The sequence below is a fragment of the Chiloscyllium punctatum genome, chromosome 48, assembly GCF_047496795.1.
Source record: "Chiloscyllium punctatum isolate Juve2018m chromosome 48, sChiPun1.3, whole genome shotgun sequence".
NCBI lineage: Eukaryota > Metazoa > Chordata > Chondrichthyes > Orectolobiformes > Hemiscylliidae > Chiloscyllium > Chiloscyllium punctatum.
Window position 1 is genome coordinate 33,168,845 of NC_092786.1, and position 22,038 is coordinate 33,190,882.

Genomic DNA, 22,038 nt, shown 5'->3' on the forward strand with positions numbered 1-22,038 from the left:
AAATCGACTGGAAGCAGAGCCTGGTGAGGAAGGCAGTAGAGCAAAAATGGCAGGAGTTTGTGGGTATAATTGAGGACACTGTACAGAGGTTCATCCCCAAGAAAAGAAAGATTATCCGGGGAGGGATTAGACAGCCATGGCTGACAAAGGAAGTCAGGAAATGTATCAAAGAAAAAGAGAGATCCTAGAAAGTGGCCAAGAGCATTGGGAAATCAGAAGATTGGGAAGGCTACAAAAACAGAGGATAACAAAGAGAGAAATAAGGAAGGAAAGGATCAAATATGAAGGTAGGCTAGCCAGCAATATTAGAAATGATAGTAAAAGTTTCTTTCAATACAAAAACAAACGACAGGCAAAAGTTGACATTGAACCACTTCAAACTGATGCTGGAAGGCTCGTGATTGGAGATAAGGAAATAGCTAGAGAACTTAATAAGTACTTTGCGTCAGTCTTCTCAGTGGAAGACACGAGTAATATCCCAACAATTAAAGGGAGTCAGGGGGCTGAGTTGAGTATGGTTGCCATTACAAAAGAGATAGTGCTAGAAAAGCTAAAAGGTCTTAAAATTGACAAACCTCCTGGCCCCGATGGGGTACATCCTAGAGTTCTGAGGGAGGTGGCTGAGGAAATAGTGGAGGAATTGGTTGAGATCTTTCAGAAGTCACTGGAGTCAGGGACAGTCCCGGATGATTGGAAGGCCGCTGTTGTAACCCCATTGTTCAAGAAAGGATCAAGACAAAAGATAGAAAATTATAGGCCAATTAGCTTAACCTCGGTTGTTGGTAAAATTCTAGAATCCATCATTAAGGATGAGGTTTCTAAATTCTTGGAAGAGCAGGGTCGGATTAGAACAAGTCAACATGGATTTAGTAAGGGGAGGTCATGCCTGACAAACCTGTTAGAATTCTTTGAAGAGGTGACAAGTAGGTTAGACCAGGGAAACCTAGTGGATGTGGTCTATCTAGACTTCCAAAAGGCCTTTGATAAGGTGCCACACGGGAGGCTGTTGAGCAAGGTGAGGGCCCATGGTGTTTGAGGTGAGCTACTGGCATGGATTGAGGATTGGCTGTCTGAAAGAAGGCAGACAGTTGGGATAAGAGGTTCTTTTTCAGAATGGCAGCCGGTGACAAGGTGTGTCCCTCAGGGTTCAGTGTTGGGGCTGCAGCTGTTCACGTTATATATTAATGATCTGGATGAAGGGACTGGGGGCATTCTAGTGAAGTTTGCCAATGATACGAAGATAGGTGGACAGGCAGGTAGTACTGAGGAGGTGGGGAGGCTGCAGAAGGATCTAGGCATAGGATTAACAAGTTCAACACACAGCGAGACCCCGTGCTGGCCTCTTACCTGCCCTCGATCTCTTCATAGTCAACTGCCACCGCGACATTGACCACCTCAACTTCTCCACCCCTCTCACCCACTCCAACCTCTCACCATTGGAACGTGCAGCCATCCACTCCCTCCATTCCAACCCCAACCTCACTATTAAACCGGCAGACAAGGGAGGCGCGGTAGTAGTTTGGCGCACCGACATTTACACCGTTGAGGCTAAACGCCAGCTCGCGGACACCTCCTCCTGCTGCCCCCTTGACCATGACCCCACCTCCCACCACCAAACCATCATCTCCCAGACCATCCATAACCTCATCACCTCGGGGGATCTCCCATCCACCTCGTCCAACCTCATAGTCCCACAACCCCGCACCGCTCATTTCTATCTCCTGCCCAAAATCCACAAACCTGACTGCCCCGGCCAACCCATTGTCTCAGCCTGCTCCTGCCCCACCGAACTCATCTCTGCACACCTCGACACGGTCATGTCCTCCTTAATCCAAGAACTCCCCACCTACGTTCGGGACACCACCCACGCCTTCCACCTCCTCCATGATTTTCGCTTCCCTGGACCCCAACGCCTTATCTTCACCATGGACATCCAGTCCCTGTACACCTCCATCCCCCATCACAAAGGACTCAAAGCCCTCCGCTTCTTCCTTTCCTGCCGTACCAACCAGTACCCTTCCACTGACACCCTCCTTCGACTGACTGAACTGGTCCTCACCCTCAACAAATTCTCTTTCCAATCCTCCCACTTCCTCCAAACCAAAGGAGTAGCCATGGGCACCCGCATGGGCCCCAGCTATGCCTGCCTCTTCATAGGATATATGGAACAGTCCATCTTCTGCAGCTACACTGGCACCACCCCCCACCTTTTCCTCCGCTACATCGATGACTGTATCGGCGCTGCCTCGTGCTCCCACGAGGAAGTTGATCAGTTCATCCACTTTACCAACACCTTCCACCCCGACTTCAAATTCACCTGGACAGTCTCAGACTCCTCCCTCCCCTTCCTAGATCTTTCCATTTCTAACTTGGGCGACCGAATCAACACGGACATTTACTATAAACCGACCGACTCCCACAGCTACCTAGACTACACCTCCTCCCACCCTGCCCCTTGTAAAAATGCCATCCCATATTCCCAATTCCTTTGTCTCCGCCGCATCTGCTGCCAGGAGGACCAGTTCCAATACCATACAACCCAGATGGCCTCCTTCTTCAAAGACCGCAATTTCCCCCCAGACATGATCGACGATGCCCTCCACCACATCTCCTCCACTTCCTGCTCCACTGCCCTTGAGCCCCGCCCCTCCAACCGCCACCAGGACAGAACCCCACTGGTCCTCACCTACCACCCCACCAACCTCCATATACAGCGTATCATCCACCGTCATTTCCGCCACCTCCAAACGGACCTCACCACCAAGGATATATTTCCCTCCCCTTCCCTATTAGTGTTCTGAAAAGACCACATCCTCCGTGACTCCCTCATCTGGTCCACGCCCCCCACCAACCCAACTTCCACTCCCGGCACCTTCCCCTGCAACCGCAAGAAATGCAAAACTTGCGCCCACACCTCCCCCCTTACTTCCCTCCAAGGCCCCAAGGGATCCTTCCATATCCACCACAAATTCACCTGAACTTCCACACACATCATTTATTGCATCCGCTGCACCCGATGTGGCCTCCTCTATATTGGGGAGACAGGCTGACTACTTGCGGAACGTTTCAGAGAACACCTCTGGGACACCCGGACCAACCAACCCAACCACCCCATGGCTCAACACTTCAACTCCCTCTCCCACTCCACCAAGGATATGCAGGTCCTTGGACTCCTCCATCGCCAGACCATAGCAACACGACGTTTGGAGGAAGAGCGCCTCATCTTCCGCCTAGGAACCCTCCAACCACAAGGGATTACCTCAGATTTCTCCAGTTTCCTCATTTCCCCTCCCCCCACCTTGTCTCAGTCAAATCCCTCAAACTCAGCACCGCCTTCCTCACCTGCAATCTTCTTCCTGACCTCTCCGCCCCCACCCCCACTCTGGCCTGTCACCCTCACCTTGACCTCTTTCCACCTATCGCATTTCCAACACCCCTCCCCCCTGTCCCTCCTCCCTACCTTTTATCTTAGCCTGCTGGACACACTTTCCTCATTCCTGAAGAAGGGCTTATGCCCAAAACGTCGATTCTCCTGCTCCTTGGATGCTGCCTGACCTGCTGCGCTTTTCCAGCAACACATTTTCAGCTGCAGAAGGATTTAGACAGTTTGGGAGAGTGGTCCAGGAAATGGCTGATGAAATTCAATGTGAGCAAATGCGAGGTCTTGCACTTTGGAAAAAAGAATACAGGCATGGACTACTTTCTAAACAATGAGAAAATTCATAAAGCCAAAGTACAAAGGGATCTGGGAGTGCTAGTCGAGGATTCTCTAAAGGTAAACATGCAGGTTGAATCCGTGATTAAGAAAGCAAATGCAATGTTGTCATTTATCTCAAGAGGCTTGGAATATAAAAGCAGCAATGTGCTACTGAGACTTTATAAAGCTCTGGTTAGGCCCCATTTGGAGTACTGTGTCCAGTTTTGGGCCCCACACCTCAGGAGGGACAGACTGGCACTGGAGCGTGTCCAGCAGAGATTCACATGGATGATCCCTGGAATAGTAGGTCCAACATATGAGGAACGGCTGAGGATCCTGGGATTGTACTCGTTGAAGTTTAGAAGGTTAAGAGGAGATCTAATAGAAACTTACAAGATAATACATGGCTTGGAAAGGGTGGACACTAAGAAATTGTTTCCATTAGGTGAGGAAACTAGGACCGGTGGGCACAGCCTTAGAATTAGAGGGTGTCAATTCAGAACAGAAATGTGGAGACATTTCTTCAGCCAGAGAGTGGTGGGCCTGTGGAATTCATTGCCGTGGAGTGCAGTGGAGGCTGGGACGCTAAATATCTTCAAGGCAGAGCTGGATAAATTCTTGATGTCACAAAGAATTAAGGGCTACGGGGAGAATGCTGGTAAGTGGAGTTGAAATGCCCATCAGCCATGATCAAATGATAGAGTGGACTCGATGAGCCAAATGGCCTTACTTCCACTCCTATGTCTTATGGTCTTATGGTCTTATGGACATGGGAAGCTTATGACTGATGCCAGTCAAGTATACCCTGAGAAATTGGTGCCTGGTGTCCAACATGGAGGTCCTTTGAAGAAAATGATGAGCTCACATCACCAGGTAACTGCTCTGACTTGTATGTCTCACTGACTTGTACCTCACCATTTATTTTGATCATACTATATGGTACAATAGGAAGCTGTATATTACCAAGGCAAGGTTTACCATAATTAAGCTTATTCACAAGCAATTATCCCCCTTAACAAGCAATTTGCTAATGCCTACTGAGAATCTGGCCTTGGCATCTGGAACTTAATTAAAGGATGCAGCTAGTTTTTCCTGACATTGAGTGAGGCATCTATAAGTTTCTGCCCATGGACAAAAAGGTCTGTAGTTCTTGTCACTTCAATTTTTAAAATCTTGAAACCTTCTCCTCATAAAGCTGCAGTCAAAATTTGCAAAATATACCGTCATATGCCTAACATGTCTGAACTCAACAAGAAAAATAAGGATAACTGAGACAAAATGGGTAAAAAGTAAGACAAAACTTTATTGATGGAACAGAATTTAGAAATATTGTGAGATCTGATGAGTCTAATGATAGACTTTATGAGGACATGGATTGGTCTGTTTGGATGCATGTGGAAAATTAAATAATCTAAGGTATGAAGTGATACCTTTTCATAAGAAGATTGTAAAGACATCATATAAAATAAAGGATCCAATTCTAAAGAGGGTGCAGGAGCAAACAGATCTGGGGTAAATGTGCAAATGTACATGTATATGTTGAAGGAGGTACAGGATTGAAAAAGCATGTAAGGGATATACGAGGCTTTGTAAGGCATTTGAGATTCTGGGCTTTATAAATGGAGGCATAAAGTACAAACAAAAGAGAAGAAATTTTGCTGAACATTTATAAAATGCTAGGTCAGCCTCGAGTGGAGTATTTTGTCCAATACTGCACACTATGTTTTTGAAAGGATGTGAAAACAGATTGCAGCAAAGATTTATGAGAATGAGAATAGTTTTAGGGATGAGAGAAGTCAGTAATATGGATAGATTTGAAAAGCTGGCGCTGTTTAGAGAGAAGGAGGTTTTGAGGAGATTTGATAGAGATGCATGAGATCATAAAGGGTCTAGATAGAGTAGAGAGGGAGAAACTGTTTCCATTGGCAAAATGGTTGAGAACCAAAAGGGGCTAATTTAAAGTGATTTACAGAAAAAAACGATTACATAAGGAAATTATTTTCACATAGCGATAAGTTGGGATTTGGAATGTATTGCATGAGCATGTGTTGGAGTTTGATTCAATCATGGCATTCAAAGGGAATTAGATAATTATCTGAATACAAAAAAAAAAGCAGGCCTATGGAAAAGAGTTGGGGGAGTAAGATGAAATGAATTGCTCTTCCAGACAGTGTCAAAAACACAACAGGCTGAATTACCTCTTTCTCTACAGAACTCAGTCTATGATTTTAAGATTCTATGAAAATGAGAAAAATACTAAACAAAACAAAAACTGCATGATACCTTTGCAATCTTTAGGATGTTCTATTGCTGCCTGATAATTATTTTTCGATATTAGTGGTCAGATGTTCAGCAAGTTTGATTGACATGCCTTTGTCCGCTGTTTTAACAAGAGGCCCTAATCCTTTCATTTTCAAGCTCTTTTGTCTGCAGGCTTAAAGCATTGTGGGCTGTGGACATGTGACAACATACAATTTCATTCAAGTTTCTAAGACATTTGATAAGATGCCTGATGAGTAATTCTTTGAGTAATGTTATTTTTTTAATATCATAAGGACTGAGCCATTTTGAGTGACATAGTTGCCTGTTTATGAAATTGATGGTGTTGTGAGCTAGTCCAGAAAGAGCAGGCAGCCACACAATAGAAATTATCAGGTTTCAAATGTATAGAAATAGAATATAGCAAGATAAAAAAATATTTCTTGCAACATTCTCATTTTGTCTTCGCATCTGTCTCTTTTGCAGCATCCCTCTGTACAAAATGAATACCAAAGTCTCTGCAGATTACGTACAAATTCCTACTAAAAACTGTTTCTGTTTAGAGCAGACAATAATATCTCAATGCTCCTGAGTCTGACTCCTTGCATCCAACCTGCTGAAGTGAATGAAGGATTTGCTCAATGTCAAACACCCCACCTACTGACCCAAGAGCTGAAGAGAATCATCAGACGTCCAGACACATTGGAACACCTAGCATATTGTGGATTTCAACCTGCAGATGTGAGAAGTCGACACGCACCAGTGCATAATATATTCACACATTTTCCTTATGTCAGTGCTACGGTAATTATGCATCAAACGTGATTCAAAATGGGACAATGGCATATGAAGCAAATGGAAAAGTAAATATCGGAGGCTGGGAAACCGAAACAAGATCAGAAAATGCCAAAAATACTGTGCAGGCATATAATGGTTTGATGAACAAAAGGAAAGTGAAGAAGTTTTTGGAAGAAGAGGTTCATACATAAGTGACTTCCTGTCAACATAATGCAATTGTAAATCTACCCAGTATGAGAGTGACACACCCAATCAGATGGAATGTAACCTCATTTATTGTGACAGAATCACACATTGATGCAAAACGCAATCCTTTTGAGGGATAATAGTTTATTTGGTTTACCATTTTACAAGAAACTTTACATTCTGCGGATTGTGAGCAACACAAATATATCCTAATCATTATGTTTAAAGTTGTACAAAACTCCAAGAGAAAATATTGTCTCAACTATGGGAATAGGATAACTAACCCTGGATGGTAAACTACTTACTTGCAAGATTTTCTTCTAAGCTTACAATAATTTTTAGTGATCTGTTGACCAACTACTTAATTCATTATTGTCTATTAGAACTGCTGCTATGAATGTTGATCATAATAGAAAATGACATCCACTTTTAACTGTCAGATTGGGTTTGGAATTTTCTTGGAGTTGATCTCCCTCCTCCATCATGACTTCATTGGACGTGCAATGGAAGCTCCAAAGGCATACCCAGTTAAAAATTTTGCAGGCTTTCCATTAAAGTTTCAGCAGAAAAATGGGAGCAGTTACAAACACACAGATGCCCACTGGTATTTATGTATCTTAAAGAGGGACAGTGTTTGGAAAGATGCTTTCTAATTTTGCAGCAAAATAAGTTTTGTCCTAATGTGCAGATGTGATTGGCTGAATGGCCTCCTTTTGCAGGTAATGATTCTGTAATTCTACATCCTGGAACTTCTTGGGGAGGAGGTGCAGGCAAAGAAAATAATCCAAAAAGACACAATGCCTAACAAGATTCATTTTACAGTAGGTTCTGAAGCTTTTATTTATTATAAAAAAGAAACTTAAACATATTTGAAAAAAAGCTTCATTATCTGTGTGAAATTGCTCTCTGTTCTATTTCAACATATTTGTTAACTCATTTAATGAAAACATAGTAATGAGTCAGTTCTATAGTCCATGGAAGAATTTCATACAAATGGATGGAATTTTCAAAAGTCCAGTGTGGGCATTGCATGCTATAATTTGGAGCAATGGGTTTTTGAAAGCACCATGTTTGTTGTACATAAACCATGGTGAAAGAAAGATCACTGTCATTGACTCAAGCTTTCTTATCCAGAAAGCTGCATGATCCTTTTTAACCTCTAGGTCTTGAGAAAGCATTCAATAATCCATGCTGGACACATGCTCAGATTCTGGCTCTGGTTCTTAACTGTAGTTCTGCTGTACTGGGATTCAATTCCCATTTCTGTTCCACTGCCATTCCAGTACTTGCACTTCTGACTGATTTAAAACGAGCCTGAAATGCTCAGCCACATCAATGTCACTTGTGGTTAATGCTCGTAATGTTCGTGGATGTAAGATATCCATTAGCTATTAAACTGGCAGATTGATTGTCATAAAATCATTCAAAGAGAAGCTGAAAGTTCAAAGTAATTTCAGAAGTGTGAGAGAAGATTTTGCATTTTTTTTCCTTTTCTCACAGACTGCAGACTAGATTCATGCACAATGAAATCCATTTGCTCCTGAGCTATATCTGGCACCTGTTTGTTATTTGGTCTAAAGAGCATACAGGGGCCTTTCTGCCTTAAAAGAAACATACTATGTCACACATAAATGGATAGGTTTTAGGGTAGCAGTGCTCGTTGAAAGATCGGGAGGAATCTGTCAAAAATTGACCTTGGCAACACCCAATTCCTGGTGGCCCCTGTCTCTTCACAGTTTGCTCACTTAATCTTTCGTGGGCGAGATCCAAACATTGAATGCTCAAAACCTCCAAGTGCACAAGCCTCTCACCAGTGACATGAATCAAAAGAATGGCACAGGCCTCTCCCAAAAGTGATTCAGCTCCACCCAATTCCCTCCTGCTCTGGGTGGATGTTTTAAATCATCCCCAACTTGTCTGCCATTTGCCTCTTGGTTATAAAGAAATAGAGAACATTTTAATTTATAAAATGCCTTTCATGGCATATCAAAGGAATTACCACGAATGAAATTCTTTGAAGTACAGTCAGTTCTACTATAACACGCTATAACACTATTGAAGAATTTAGACAGTATTTGTAGAACACGAACTTTGCTTACCTGTATTGAATACAATGCGATTCATGTCCTATTGGTCTTATGCAATTTCCTTATAATGTGGGATCACACAGGCACAGAGCTATCATGCTATATCCGACCAGACTGTATAGTTCACTTTTGTAAATGTGACAGCTAATCTGAACACAGCAATGAAATAGTGATTTTTTTTGTCTATTTTCAGTGATATTTGCTAAGGGTTAAAGATTGGGAGACATCCTTTGAGATTCTTCAAATAGCGTGATGGATTCGTTCATATGAGGATGTGAGGTAGGTGGGCCCTCAGTTTAATGTCTTATCCAAAAATTGGTACCTCTATCAGTACAGCCCTCTCTCAGCATTGCATGTAGGCATCAGCCTATGTTATGTGTTCATTTCTGAATTCCCATCTTCTGATTCAGAAGTAGGAAATCTACCAGCCAACCAATGGCTGGTCTTTTAGGGACCTGAGTCAGTCTAGTGGTAACTAGGTAAATCTTATAGGTTTGTTGATCACAAATAGCTGAATGAATAATACTTGACTTCAGTTATTTTCTCATGGAATGTGATTTCAGTGGGTGGGCAGTTCTGATTGCAACCCATGAGCAAACCACTAATTTTGAAACTCAAAAGTGAATCCGGGCTCTACCACCAATAGAGACACAGAAAAATAAACAAGTGCATTAAGTTTAAACTAAAAGAACAAAAAAAGGTAAAATTCAGTAAAATTAAAGTTAAAATTTTCAGGAAGCTGTAGAAGAAAAAGTGACAAAACAAAACAGATTGGTAGAATATGCTGTAATACATTTTAAAAGCCTAACTTTATTTTTTTTCAATGAACAATTAGTAAGCTAGGAGCTGGAGAAAGCCATTCAGCCCATCAAACCCGTTGCATCATTCAACACAATCATATCTGAGCACCCACTTCAATACTACTTTCTCCAGGTTATCCCCTTAATGATATACATCATTGATATTTAGAATAACTGAGCTTCCACAGCCCTTTAGAAAACATCCATGCTTCACAGCTCTGAGTGAAAATAAACTCTCCTCAACTTGCACCTTATTTTGAAATTGTGTCACTGGGTTCTTGTCTCGTCAACCAGGAGAAACACTTTACCTACATCTGCCCTGTCTATCCCCTGAAGTATTTTGTAGATTTAATGAGATCACCCCTCATTCTTCAAAACTTGAAAGAATACAGGCTCAATTTCAATGAAGGAACACTTATTTTAGCTGCAGTTGTTTTGTTTGACCTCAACTTTGAATATGTCATTACTATTTGAAGAACATTAATGTCATGCTATGAATAGGTAAAACATTAGTATTAAGGTTTATATCAGAAGCTCATTATGCTCAGAACTGCTTGAAAATCAGAATTCACTTGGTCTGTCAGCAACACAAAGGGTTAGATAACAAAAAGCTTGCTCACATTCTGTTTTGGTTTCTCAAGTAACCATTCATCTTAAGACCTTACACGCTTTTTTTAACAGCTGAGACAGATATAATCAAAACTTCTATTTTGCCCTCATCAGATTCTCAGTTCAATAATTTTTAATCTTTCATAAATCATTGCTCTTTGATGTCATTGTGAATTTAAAATCCCACAAATAATACAAATACTGGTTAGGATTCTCAAAACCTGTCCTAATACCAACACATAGAGCCCTTTGTATACATAGAATTTGGGTCAGGGTTTCAACTTCAGATGCAGTGTTAAAAGTCAATGCAGCATAAAACTGTCTCTGTATCTCCTTCGCATGTCTAAAGGAGAAAGCAAAGTCAACAGGCAAACAAAATAGGGACAGTAGGTTAACGCTGCCATTGTATTTCAATAAGGGCAAGTTTCACCTTTGACCCTGCAATCAGCTGTAATGGAGACTTTGTTTACTCACTTGTTCCTCTTGACAGCCGGTGAGCACCTAGACTATTTTGTTGATGTGATTTCAATGTTTCTTAAAACTCATTTCATAAGCTGGCCAGTCCCCCATACATTAGCCAACAGAAGCCAGGTTCTGCAGTTAAAAGCACATTTATGAAAGATATCCTATAGCACATTAAAGTTTCTCAGGAGGGACTGAGATCTATCTTACCCTTATCCTAGGGAGATGTGAAATAAACCTGTTAACAACTCTGCTAAAGTATCATATAAATAAATTTCGTAGGAATATATCAGACATTTACATCCTTTAAAGAGTAATTTTGATAATCAAGAGGATATTAAGCAGGAGATCTACATAGCTGTTTCTTGGTAAACTCAAGGATCAGAGGAACTTTACTACTTGGCCTCATTCAAGGTTCCTTTGTCCAGCATGACCCTGGAACTTAGCATGCATTGTAATCACCTTAGATTCAAAAATGCTTCATCCTTCAGTAGCTACACCATTTGGCCTATAAGAATCTGAAGTCACAATTAGAACAGCATATTTGTATTTATATAGCACCTTTAACATTATAATATCTGTCAAGGCACTTCACAGGAGCATTGTATACCAAAGTGTGACACTGAGTCATGGAAGGAGATGTTAGGTAGATGGTTGAAAGCTTAGTCAAGGAGCTTCATTGTAAGATTAGATTAGATTACTTACAGTGTGGAAACAGGCCCTTCAGCCCAACAAGTCCACACCAACCCTCCAAAGAGCAACCCACCCAGACCCATTTCCCTCTGACTAATGCACCTAACACTACGGGCAATTTAGCATAGCCAATTCACCTAACCTGCACATTTTTGGACTGTGGGAGGAAACCGGAGCACCCGGAGGAAACCCACGCAGACACGGGGAGAATGTGCATTCTCGGGGAGGAGATAAGATATATCTTAAATGAGGAAGGTGAAGTGGAGAGTGCAGTGGTGTAGCAAGAAAATGCTGGAAATTAGAATTGTGTCAAACCAGTTTTAGAGCAGTTCTCATTGGGAGTGCACTGACAGCAGAGTTAGAAGATAAAATATATCTCAGAAAGGTTTTGGGTTGGAAAATATTGCAAAGATAGAGAGGAGTAAAGCCACAGGAGGATTTGAAAATGATGATGAGAATTTTAAGATCACAATGTAGTTTGGCTGCAAACCAATGTAGGTCAACAAGCACAGCTGTGACAGAGGAACGGGATTCAATGCAAGTTCAGACACAGGCAGCAGAGTTATGAATAACCTCAGGTTTACACAGGGGAGCATGTGGGAGATTGGCCAAGACCGCATTGCCATCATTGAATCTAAGAAGTAAAGAAGGCTTAGATGAAAGTTTCAGCAGCAGATAAATTAAGACGGGGCGAAGTGAAGTGACATTATGGAGTTAGAAATAAGTAATCTTAAAGATGGCATAGGAATGAGGTGGGAAGTTCATTGTTGCATAGGATAATGGCTCTGCAAAAATTCATGTTGAAGTTGCATTTACTCCACAAAGTCTACAAAAGATGATTAGGGTGGCTCAGTGGTTAGCACTACTACCTGACACCGCCAGGGACCCAGGTTCAATTCTAGCCCCGGATGACTGTCTGTGCGGAGTTTGCATATTCTCCCCATGTCTGTGTGGGTTTCCTTTGGGTGCTCTAGTTTCCTTCTACAGTCCAAAATATTATGCAGGTCAGGCAAATTGACCATGCTAAATTGCCCATAATGTTAGGGGCATTAGTCAAAGGGAAATGGGTCTGGGTGGGTTACCCTTCAGAGGGTCAGTGTGGATTTGTTGGGCTGAAGAGTCTGTTTCTACACTGCAGGGAATCTAATTCATTAAAAAAAAATAGTCTTTGGGTGGAGAATCAGGCAGTCTAGCATAATTTCCCAGTGCAGACTGACAGGCCATCTCTGTCTCCTAATAGTTGTCATTAAACCTAACTCATTAGTGTTATTTGTACACATTGCTATCATGCAAAACAAAGACTTTCCTTGCTAAAATCCTCTAAGTAATTTATCCTCTACCACTGATAATTAGACAGTCCTCTACACTTAGCATAGGAAGGAAACTAGTAGTACTACTCTACTCTAGCCAGAAGTCACTAATGGTTAGTGCAAGAGTTCAAAAGGACATGCTGATCAGCAGTGGACACCATTGCTGTTAAGGTAACAATAGTGGAGAGAATCCATTCGGCCCAGGGGAAAGAAAATTTACAAAAGTGCGTTTACTACTTTAAGAACATTGCAATTTTAAAACAACATTGTCAGTTAGAAGCTGAAATGCATAAACCAAATTCAGAATTCCTGGGAACAGCAACAATATGAAAACAACATTCCAAAAGAAAATTTTCACCTGAGAGCTGGCAAGAAGTGCAGGAGAAATAGAGAAGGTTGGAAAGAGAGTAAATGCTAGCCACACTTAGAGGTCTTAGAGAAGAAGGCTCTTTGGGAAGAACTGGGAGTCAATTGAGAGATCTCACAGTGCAAAGTGACAAGCTTTTTTTTTAACTAAAGCACAAAAGACCAGACTAGGACAAAATAAATTAATCAGAGTTGTCACCTTCAAAACCAGCATTCCTACCATTTCAAGTAGGGTCCATGAGGCAATGCTACAGCAGATAGAATAAGGGTCCAAAAATTAAACTGTGGCTACAATATTTGAAAATTCATTGAATAAATTTAAGGAGATGCAAATGTGAAAGACTAAATTTAACAGAAATGGAAAAAATGGAAGAATTTTAAGACTTTTTGAAGACTGGAACACTCATAATTTAAACTGAAATGTTGGCTGAAAAACTTATTAAGGATGCAGTCACAGAAGTTTATTTAAAGAACTTTGCAAGGGGATGTGTTCTGTTTGGAGCTGTGAAAACGTGGAAACCATTCAGTTTGCTGGTGAAGAAATGGGAAATCTCCATCTTGGCTGCAGAAGGCAGGAAAACACTCCATAACATGGGAAGCCACCATTTTAATTGTTAAAACTGGAAGAAAAAAATTTAATTATCAGCGCAAAGGTAGAGAACTGATATTTAATGCAGCTGGAAGCTTAAGGAAGAAATGGAAGGCAGTTTGCTCACTAGCAAAATTTAACACCACATTGGAAAGTTAATAGACTATTGTCATAGTAGGAAATTTGAAAATTTGTAGAAAAGGAAGACATTGCTATCATGGAGTTGAAAAGTCTGACTGCATGGGCAGCACAGTGGCTCAGAGGTTAGCACTGTTGCCTCATAGCACCAAGGTCCTGGGTTCGATTCCTGCCTGTCTGTGTGGAGCTTGCACATGTGTCTGAGTGGGTTTCCTCCCACAATCCAAAGGTGTGCAAGGCAGGTGAATTGGCCAGGCTAAATTGCCCACAGTGTTAAGTGCATTAAAAAAGGAGTGGCACAGTGGTTAGTACTGATGCCTCACAGTGCCAGAGATCCAGGTTCAAATCCCACCTTAGGCGACTGTCTGTGTGGAGTTTGCACATTCTCCCTATGTCTGTGTGAGTTTCCTCCCACAGTACAAAGATGTGCAGGTTAGGTGAATTGGCTGTGCTAAATTGCCTGTAGTGTTAGGTGAAGGGATACATGTAAGGGGATGGGTCTGTTTCCACACTGTAAGTAATCTAATCAAAGTTCAAAACTTTGAAGAAGCGTTGAAACAGCATCGATTTAATGAGTACAAACATAAAGAAAGAGTAGAATATCAATGCTACATATTTAAAACAGCATTAAAGAAAAAATGTCAAGTGAATAAGTATTCACAAAGCAATTTAATGTTAGTGTTTGGCCAAAGAGAGCACAAGATTTGACATCTTGAAGAAGACAATTCGTAAGATAAACACTAAATCTGAAACTGAAAATGTTAAATAACTATTGTATTCAATGGTTCCTTTTAATGACATTATAAACTGTAGCAATATCAAAGGAGGGGGAAAATACATTTTTGAGGTTTTAAGTCCTTTAATAATTATTTAAATGTGAGAACAAATAAAAATTCTTGAGTGGGCAATATTTAACAGGAGAGTTCAGCTACCAGAGGAATGACCTTAAAAGATTTGTGGAAAGCTGTGGTTGTGATGCTTTGAAAATGAAAGCAAATTTCATAAAAGACAGAATTGTTGTTACAATTATTGATGAATCTTATAGTTCAAGAGCAACTTAACTTTGGAGAAATCTATACAAATTGTGAAGAATCAGAAACTAGAAAAACTCACAAATAGATATTGAGAGGAGAAGAACATCTTTCCCTCAGGAAAGCAACACAACCCTAGACACTATATAACATATAAGCACTCCAAAGAGTGCAATTGACAAATCAACACAGAGAAGAAGGCAAGCAACAAATAATAACAATCATCGTTAGTAATGTAGAGCAACAAAGTTTCACATGCACACACAATGTCCACCCATAAGGAAAAATCTAAATGGTCTCATCCTCACCAATCTCCCTGTCTCAGATGCATCCACCCATAACAGTACTGTTGAGAGTGGTCACTGCACAGTCACAGAGGAAACAAGGATGCTTCTACATTGAGGTTACCATCTATTGTGTTGTGTAGTCTATTGTTTGAACAAACAAATCTCACCACTCAAACCTGAACCTTCGTGAGGTGGTGTGGGCCATCAGCAGCATCAGAACAATATGCAAGCACAATAATGAACTTCAAAACCTCATATCTGCCATTACTGGAAAGTCCAATCTGGTTTAATGAAGGGTGCAGACCTGGCTATAAATGAGATGTCAACCTGGTGAAACAGCAACACAGGGCCACATCAATGCCAAACAGTGGAATCAGCATGCAGCAAAAAAGCCAAACATTCACACAATTAATGAATCAAATCTAAACTGTTATGTCCTGCCATTCCCAGTACTGCAGCTCTGCTCCAGTAAATGACACCGTTTTTTTTTTAGATTAGATTACTTTCAGTGTGGAAACAGGCCCTTCGGCCCAACAAGTCCACACCGCCCCGCCGAAGCGCAACCCACCCATACCCCTACATCTACCCCTTACCTAACACTACGGACAATTTATGCGTTTCTGCCTTTATTTGGGGATGTGGGGTGGTGCAGGTGAATGTAGGAAAGGTTTCAGTAATCCTGCCACACTTACAATCTCCTATTCTATTGTGGAGCATGGCTTGAGCTACATACATCAGAATAAAGTCCACTATATCAAAGGTCCATGTACAGGCATTCCACATGTCTCCTTGTAAGAGTGCTCCATGTCCACTTCATCAAAGACTCTGCAAATCTGTCATTTGCAGTTGATATCAATGCTGATTGCTCATATTATTAGCGATCTGTTCTGTTCCTGATTTTTGTCAGAGAGGTTCATTGGAACTCTGACCAGTGGATCCAGCCACTGGATCCAGTCATTATCACTGTGGCTGTGGTGCAATGAAGGTGCAAAGAAATGAAAAAAGGACAAATGTGCCAGCAAGCCCTGGACCAGCAGCAACCCCTACAAGCTGCCAAGCAGCCTCCACATTTAGAAACCGCAAATGAAGATGCTGTCAGGAAATGGAGCTGGTATAGAAGGCCCAGAGTCGGTTGTCTTTCATGCCATGCTTTCCAGGCGAGCAAGGAGCATTGACACTGCAGACTGAGGATGATCCAAGACACTGTCACAAAACGGTGGGCAGCACGGTGGCACAGTGGTTAGCACTGCTGCCTCACAGCGCCAGAGACCCAGGTTCAATTCCTGCCTCAGGCGACTGACTGTGTGGAGTTTGCACGTTCTCCCTGTGTCTGCGTGGGTTTCCTCCGGGTGCTCCGGTTTCCTCCCACAGTCCAAAGATGTGCAGGTCAGGTGAATTGGCCATGCTAAATTGCCCATAGTGTTAGGTAAGGGGTAAATGTAGGGGTATGGGTGGGTTGCGCTTCGGCGGGTCGGTGTGGACTTGTTGGGCCGAAGGGCCTGTTTCCACACTGTAAGTAATCTAATCATGCAGAAATGAACTTACTTATTCTGTCCGTGCCAGGTGTGGTAGCACCCATTTCTCATTTACATTGTGCATTTGTGATTTGGATAAAAATAGAAGGTAATACTGATCATACATTGTGGATTGAGCAGCAGGCCCAGTCTACTAAAGAAGGTGACTGCTCAAATCTTCACCTTCCTTTTGTCCTTAACATAAAAAGTTATGAGCTTCCACATATTCCCACCCAAATATATTTTTTTCAATTCTTTATCTCTGAACATTAGCCTTGAGCCCTGAGCCTACAGTTTAGTCACGCTGACCCTAATGTTGCACTGTTCTCCCATCAAAATCAGGGTGGTAGCAACCATTGATGATCCGCCTTCACTCCACAGTCTCTCATTCCCTCCAAAGCATGATCATTCTTATGAGTTGGCTTGTCTTTCCATCACAATTATTATCCCCTCTATGTCCCAATATACTGCCTCCAATTTATTTCCTAAACTGTCAAGCATAGTAGTGATCCCTACTAACTCATGTTGACTTTCAGGGCACCCACCCCCTCACTAATTTGGAAGGACAGCTCTGACTAGAGAGTGCCCAGACTCCTGACTGATCTTTATGCAGTTCCATGACTGACTTACCACAACTCCCGAGTCCCTGCAGGCCTAACTGCAGCCCACTCCTCAGCCTGTAATAATTAGGGACATTTTGACCTTTTGATTGTAAAATTTTGCCCTTTTTCCCATTTTTTTTTCTCTTTCCTCATGATCAATTACTTACCCTTATTAAGCTTACTTTATCTTCTGCAATGCTTATTGCAGGGCCATTATAATTTCTGGTAAAGTGGGTGAAGGAGTTTATTATGATCCATGTTGTAATTCTGAGGAATGCAGATACCCTTGACAATCTTCTTGCCTTGTTGCAAGGAAAAAAGAAACAACCAGCCAGTTGAAAATAATGAGTTAAGACTTCATCTTGGGTGGCATTGCATGGTCCACTTGTTATACATTCTACCCTGTCTCAACCATAGAGTAAAGAAAGAAGGGAAATGACAGTAGGCTGAACTTTCTCAATGTGGCAATGGTGAGTTAACTGGAAAAATGTGGTGGGATTGGACAAATGAGATTTCCAAGGATAAGAAACAAAAGTCTGATTTTTCACCTAAGGTTTTAACAACGAGGTAAGAAGTGAGTGGGAAGAGGTCTATTTGGTGGCAATAAGTTCTCATTACTGTCTGTTTGAGCTTTATTTATATACAATTTGCTATTATTCCCTGTGGTGGAGAGAAGCTAGAAAGAGATAATTGCCAACATGAAAGTCAGAGTAGATACCTAGTTGTTGCAGCCCACTAATCCATCTGGACCAGCAGTCTTTGACATTTCCAGGCATGCTCATGGGCAACCCCTGTCCACAGAGGTTGGCATCTGACAAATGCCAGCCTCACCACCTCACCATGGCAAATCCCTAACTAACTTAGAAAACAGTTCACTACTTTAATAATGTACTTTGGAGTGCACCAAGACCTTTCATTGCAATGCTGCTGCTGGACTGCTTTGCACATCCCCATCTCAAGCATTGGACAAGCTGCATCTCAATGTCTCTTCACTTGCTTTCTTACTGCCTACACAGTTTGTGCCTATGTTGATGTTCACAGCAGCTCAGCCTTGCCTTTCAGGATATTTAGCACCTTCCTGCTTTGCTTTATAAGTCTAAATGTGCAGAGCCATCATAAAACCTACTGATCTTCATGTACATGAACCAGTCTCTCACCTCAAAGTAAGCCAGGATGGCTACCACATCAGATTCCGCAACACAGTTTGTCATTTTGGTGTTGTTTACTGCGCAGATTACCACTGAACAATTGATATGGTCAATGGATTCTGGCATTGTGACTGAAAAGGTAGCTGTACTCTTACTGATGTTGAGAAGGCCAGTTTTAAATCCCTCAATCATTATTTTTTGCTTTCTGTGTGTATGTGTGCTGAAGTTCGCAATGATAACATCATAGAATATTCTATGCCAACACATCAACACAGAAAGCAGAAAGTAATGACTGAAGTTAGCAGTCTATCAACACTTAGGCAGTGAATACATCTAAAATATAATTTCCAGTTATACTATGTATGTTGACAACCCAGAGTTAGCATGTGGCTTACAATTCAGTCAGTTTCTATAAATGGAAGGAGAAGCTGAAAGGTTTATCTATGACATCTGTTAGACTATTGCTGGCTTACTTTCTGGAAAATCCACATTACACTGAGGCAGTTGAATCACAAGGAAGTCTTGGGGTGGATGGGGAAGTGTGGCTTTTCAGGAATTCACCACCTCTGTCCCTTCAACAAGAACATTGATGCAACACAGATTAGGGGTAATGACATTTCATATGGTGGCAGTTCAGAAATGTCATGCAACAAGAGTTGCAGAAGCAGATACATTTTATTCAAGTGTGACAACGATACTCTTGTAGGTCTCTGTGAGCAAAACATCAATTCCACGTATTTGGTGAATAGAAAAAAACTGATGCTTGCTTAACGTACATTGGGTAGAAACATATGAATGTGTGCTTTCAGGCAATAGCTTTGACATGTTCATTTTGTATGGTGTCAGGAATTTAATAACTATTCTGGAATAAAGACTGATTGCACAATGGACTGCCAAAACCAGCATTCCACCCCTCTTGTGAGAGATTTTGATCATACCACTGAAGGAGAAAAAAATAAAATAGAGTAGAGCTTTGGATTATTAAAAGAATGTTGACTGTTGGAGGAGTGCCTAATACATTGAATTGATTCAGGTTAATAGTGTAGGTAATGCAATACGTAGATTATTAAAACAACAGATTTGGAAAAGAGGATCCAGAGCCAGTCAGGACATAAGAAAAGGTGAAGTGGAAGGAAGTGTTAGGATGATCTTCATCCTGAGTCCAGACTTGCTTCAAATATCTCTGATGGCAATTGCATTGACACCTATTACTGTCTGCAAACTGAAGTAAATAAATCATTTTGTTATTAATACTTCCAACGTCCATTTTATAGGCTGCACTGGAGTTTAATTACATAATAAGGTGCAGCTCATCAGCATAAGTACATAGCACAATGTTCGTAACCTTCATAGTATTCATTTCTTTGAAATTGTGTATGTACAATGAGAGCAAATTGTGATTATGATACATTGTTGCTCTCTCTTTACCCCTAATCTGTGTTGCATCAATGTTCTTGTTGAAGGGACAGAGGTGGTGAATTCCTGAAAAGCCACACTTCCCCAAACACCCCAAGATTTTCTTGTGATTCAACTGCCTCAGTGTAATGTGAATTTTCCAGAAAGTAAGCCAGCAATAGTCTAACAGATGTCATAGATAAACCTTTCAGCTTCTCCTTCCATTTGTAAAAACTGACTCAGTTGCAAGCCACATGCTAGCTCTGGGTTGTCAACATACATACTATAATTGGAAATTATATTTTAGATGCATTCACTGTCTATGTGATGATAGACTGCTAACTTCAGTCATTATCTTCTGCTTTCTGTGTTTATGCTGAAGTTGGCATAGAATATTCTATGATGTTATCATTGCGAACTTCAGCACACATAAACACAGAAAGCAAAAAAAATGATTGAGGGATTTAAAACTGGCCTTCTCATCATCAGTAAGAGTACTGCTACCTTTTCTTATAAGAGACCTGTTGTCTCTTTAATGCCATGGTGAGCAATTCCATTGATGTCCCCAGCTGGTGCTTGGAAGGTGGTTAATCTTTTTTGTTCATTCATGGGACATGGGCGTGGCTGGCTGGCCAGCATGTATTGCCCATCCCTCGCTGCTCTTGAACTGAGTGACTTGCTAGGTCATTTCAGAGGATAGTTGAGTATCAATCTTGGAGGAGCTGTCATGGTGGGATTTGAACCCGGCTCCACAGAATATTAGCTGAGTTTCTGGATTAATAGCCCAGCCTCCCCATGCAGTGGTAATTTTCACTTATGAATGTCATTTATACAAAGCAGGTGAACTTGCCAAAAACTGACACCAACCAAAGGCTTCATTTTTGTTGAAACAGAGATACCTCACACCTTAATCTGTGGTGACGCCAACGTAACTGAGATTTGTGTAGCCTGCTTGGTGCCAGATGAAGTACAGAGCCTGAAAGATCTGCTTTCTAAGCCATGGACATCCTTGGATATGGTTTCTTATTATCCACATCCATTGTCATTCCAGGTGACACCTATAATATTGAAAGCTTCGTGTTGTCAATCTGGTTTTATTAGAAAGTTCAAATGTCTCAATACTTTTCCACAAACTCTCAAATGTAGTTCTCAATAATATGTGCTTAATCAATATTTTTTTACTGGCTCACAGAATAAATTAAATCCTTTCTTGTTAAGACTTAAACTGTACTGACCAGGTGCAATTGGTCCCTAATAAATCCAGTCATGAGGTTTTACTTTTAAAATTGTGACTTATAACTTTTTCTGAAGCTTCACTCATAGAAAAAAAACATAAGATAGAATGGTCTGATTAGTACCACTGAGGTGAGTTATTACAATACATCCAGCGTCTTTAAATAGAATTTAAAACAATAGCCAGACTGAGCAGAAATATATGAATACATTAACTGAATATAATCATATGGATTAAACGAAATACTAGGATCTGATTGGTCAATGGCTAGTTATTAAACATGGCACTTGCTAAGTGCACATGCAATGCAATGGTTAAGTCATAACAATTTGAATTTATATTCTTTGTTATGCTCCAAGTAGGTAATAATATTTCAAAAATGATGATTTTTTTCAGCTGAAGCAGCATAGGAACATTTCATTAAAATGTAATCCTTAAAGTGGACTAATAAAGTATGTGCTGATAAGGGCATGTGCCCCTCCTGTTTGTGCTTCAAACCTCCTGCCTGTTTTTCTATTTAGCCATTTTAAGTAGCTGCAACAAACAGATGTTTGGCAATGGTCACAGTTATCTTATATGTCTTTCAGCTGCAGTCCCACCACATAAACTAGGCATTGGGGATTAGGACCACCACCATTACCAACATCTGAAAAGCAATTATGACACCATAGTCCTTCGTCTTATCATAAATCTAATTAACAATTACAGCAATTATGTGGGACCTTTATGCACTTTATGTTAAGAATGTCAATACCTTTAATAACATTTTAATGAAATGGCACCAGCAAAGAACTTTGAGATGTAAGGAGTAAATATTAAAACATCCAATTGTG

At 41.1% G+C, this 22,038-nt stretch overlaps 1 long non-coding RNA gene across 1 annotated transcript; it reads left to right on the plus strand.

Moving 5' to 3' along the window:
* Positions 1-6,328: 6,328 nt before the first annotated feature.
* On the plus strand, positions 6,329-21,391 carry LOC140469162 (uncharacterized). The gene is made up of 3 exons (XR_011955993.1): positions 6,329-7,761; positions 9,221-9,306; positions 20,865-21,391. It is a non-coding gene; the product is annotated as an uncharacterized lncRNA (long non-coding RNA).
* Positions 21,392-22,038: the final 647 nt, after the last annotated feature.